General features: G+C 45.3%; 1 pseudogene; it reads left to right on the forward strand.

The window, feature by feature from the left end:
- The first annotated feature begins 2,868 nt into the window (after positions 1-2,868).
- LOC110305936 (small ribosomal subunit protein eS4, X isoform-like) lies at positions 2,869-3,636 on the forward strand (annotated as a pseudogene).

The following is a 3,636-nucleotide window of genomic DNA, read 5'->3' on the forward strand; positions in this document are numbered from 1 at the left end:
AGTGCTATTCTTTTTGTGTGGTAGGGATGAATATATGTGTGTAGGTATGTGTGTATGTGTATCTGTGTGTGTGTGTGTGTGTGTGTGTGAGGAGGCCAGAAGCTAACATCTGATGTCTTTCTCTCTCTTTGCCTTTAAGATTTTTTTTATTACATTTTATTTATTTTGTGGTGAAGTATGGTTGTGTGGAGGTTAAAGACCAACTTTTGGGAGTCTGCTCTCTCCTTCTACCATGTAGGTTCTGGAGCTCCAACTGGGATGGTCAGACTTGGTGGCAAGTATCTGTTATGTATTCAAATACTAAAAATTGTACCCCAAGAAAATGGTTGTCCCAAGACAAATAAATTCCTATGTTCAAAAGCCTTGTTGTGCAAATCTTGCTCCCCAATTTAAAACTATTGGTTAAATAAAATGGCTATAGCCAATTACTGGGGAGAATAGAGTGAGGTGGAGTTTGAGTTACCTGGCTGGGGGTCACAGGTAGGGGCCACAATGGAGAAGTGAGGAAGGAGACAGAGAGAGGAGGAAGTTGTCAGGAGAGGAGATGGATCATGAGCTCGTGGCCAGGAGAAATGGACCCTGAGAATAACCAGCAAGTTACAAGGGACGTACAGCTGGGAGGTAAGTTAGAATAGTTCAAAATCTACCCAACCTAGGCTTAAAGCTTTTAAAATAATATACCAGGAGTCTGTGTCTTTTATGTGGGCTAGCTAGAATAAATAATTCATTTTACAGCTTGCTGTACCAGGCAATAGTAGAGCATGCCTTTAATCTGAGTTCAAGGCCAGCCTCATCTACAGAGCACGTTCCAGGACAGCCAAGGGTACATAGAGAAACCCTGTCTCAAAGGAAGAAAGAAGGAAGTGCAGAGGAAGGGGGAGGTGGAGATGGAGGAGGAGGAGCAGGAGCAGGAGAAAGAGAAGGAGGAGAAGCAGGAGGAGGAGAAGAGAGGAGGGAGAAGGAGGAGGAGGAGGGAGGAGGGAGAAGGAGGGAGGAGGAGAAGCAGGAGGAAGGAGGAGGGAGGAGGGAGAAGGAGGGAGGAGGAGAAGCAGGAGGAAGGAGGAGGAGGAAGAAGATGAGGAGGAGGGACAGAAGGAGGAGGAAGAGGAGGAGGAGGAGGAAGAGGAGGAGGAGACAACAGACAATGTCTGGCTGAGCAGTAAGCCCCAGGGATCATGTTTCTGCCTACCCGGTTCAGGGTTTACAGGAACATGCTGGAGATCTGAACTCAGGTCATCATATTCCTGTAGCAAGCATTTTAGTGACAGAGCCATCTGTCTCTCTAGTCCTCTGTGCCCCAGTGCTAGTCTGAGGTTTCACTATTGAAAGTCGGTACCCTATAGGTAGAACAACATTATGAACTAACCAGTACCCCGGAGCTCTTGACTCTAGCTGCATATGTATCAAAAGATGGCCTAGTCAGCCATCAGTGGAAAGAGAGGCCCATTGGATTTGCAAACTTTATATGCCCCAGTACAGGGGAACGCCAGAGCAAAAAGAGGGAGTGGGTGGGTAGGGGGGTGGGAGGGAGGGTATGGGGGACTTTTGGGATAGCACTGGAAATGTAAATGAGGAAAATACCTAATAAAAAAATAAATTAAAAAAAAAAAGAAAACGCAAAAAAAAAAAAAAGGAAAACATCTAAATTGTGAAAAAAAAAAAAGAAAGAAAAAAGAAAGTCGGTACCATTTCCACCCACAAGCCTGCATTTAATGCTCCAACACCACAAGCCCCAGGGCTTTTCTCATTTTCAGTGGGACTCAGATCATCATTCAAAACTTTGTTGCATGTCAGAGTCATGGTGAGGGCTTTCAGAACAACAACAGGTTGCATTCAGGCCAGTGTAGGAACTTGAGAACTTAATCTTGAAAAGACACTGTCTCAAAAAAAAAAAAAAAAAAAAGACACGGTCTCATTGTGATGACAAAGCTGGTTTTTTGAACTTGTGGACTCATGATCCTCCTCCAATAGCTAGGACTGCGGGTGCACACTGCTGCACATAGCTTGAAGGATTTAAAATGAACACTAGGGTGGGATACAGCCAGGACTGGGCAGCTTCATCATGCCAGCTAGAGGAGCTGTGGAGAAATGAAACAAATTGAGACCACAGAAGGAAAAATGGTAACAATAAACTTGAATGTAGCACATACTTTTCTACAAACGAGAAACTACTTATGTTTTCCTGTTAGGTATTAGTAAGAGTTTCAACCTAGCCGGGCGTGGTGGCGCACGCCTTTAATCCCAGCACTCGGGAGGCAGAGGCAGGCGGATTTCTGAGTTCGAGGCCAGCCTGGTCTACAAAGTGAGTTCCAGGACAGCCAGAGCTATACAGAGAAACCCTGTCTCGAAAAAAAAAAAAAAAAAAAACCAAAAAAAAAAAAGAGTTTCAACCTTGGAACATTTTAAAGGAAAATTTGGACAGACAGCTATTCAAGAGCACCCAAGTCCCAAACCCTCTGCTTCTAGTGTCAAGGCTAGTTGTCTTTTAAATTTTGTTTAACTCCCTATTATTATTTTATGTGACAGGTATTTTGCCTGCCTTTATGATTGTGTACCACATGTGTGCCTGATGCCTGCAGAGACCAGAAGGGTTGTCAGATCTGGAACTGGAGTTACAGTCAGTTCTGATTACAATGAGCCACCATGTGGGTGCTGGGAATCAAATCCAGGACCTCTGGAAGAGCAGCCAGTGCTCTTAACTGCTGAACCATCTCTTCAGCTCCTTTAGTTTTGGCTTTGAGGCACTGGAGAGGGGATGCTGGGCCTCAGACTTCTAGCTCTAGCAGCCCTGTTCACTCATGAGCGATGCCTGTGCCTTCCATCTCAGCTCAGGTCCATGAGATATTAGGTCCCATTCTCAGCATAGTCATGACCTGTGGTTCCAAGGAGTATCTGAAGTGTGCATTGACTCCAGAACATTGAATGTTGTATACATTGACTGGTGCCTTTGCTCCCCATTCATCCAGTGGTGCTCACAAGCTGTGGGAATGCCTTCTCTGATCATTTTCCTAAGGAAGAGACTTACACATGCCCTGACAGATTTGCATGCAATGCTTCACTGAGGTTGATGGGAAAGTCAAGACTGACATAACCTGCCCTGCTGGGTTTATGCGTGTCCTCAGCATTGACAGGTCTTCAGAGAACTTCCATCTGATCTATGACAAGGGTCGCTTTGCTCTTCATCTTATCATACCCGAGGAGGCCAAGTCCAAGTTGTGCAAAGTGAGAAAGATCTTTGTGGGCACAAAAGGAATCCCTCATCTGGTGACCCACGATGCTCCAACTATTCGATACCCTGATCCCCTCATCAAGGTGAACTGAATCCATTCAGATTGATTTGTAGATGGGCAAAATAACTGACTTCATCAAGTTTGACACTGGGAACCTGTATATGGTGACTGAAGGTGCTAACTTGGGAAGAATTGGTGTGGTCATCAAGAGAGACATCCTGGCTCTTTTAATGTGGTTCGTGTGAAAGATGCCAATGGCAACCACTTTGCCACTTGGCTGTTCAACATTCTTGCTACCAGCAAGGGCAACAAACTATGGATCTCTCTTCCCCAATGAAGGGGAATCTGCCTCACCATTGCTGAAGAGAGAGAGGAGAGCCTGGTGGCCAAACAGAGCAGTGGGTGA

The sequence above is a fragment of the Mus caroli genome, unplaced genomic scaffold, assembly GCF_978045245.1.
Source record: "Mus caroli unplaced genomic scaffold, Mus_caroli_1 scaffold_13, whole genome shotgun sequence".
NCBI classification, from domain to species: Eukaryota; Metazoa; Chordata; class Mammalia; order Rodentia; family Muridae; genus Mus; species Mus caroli.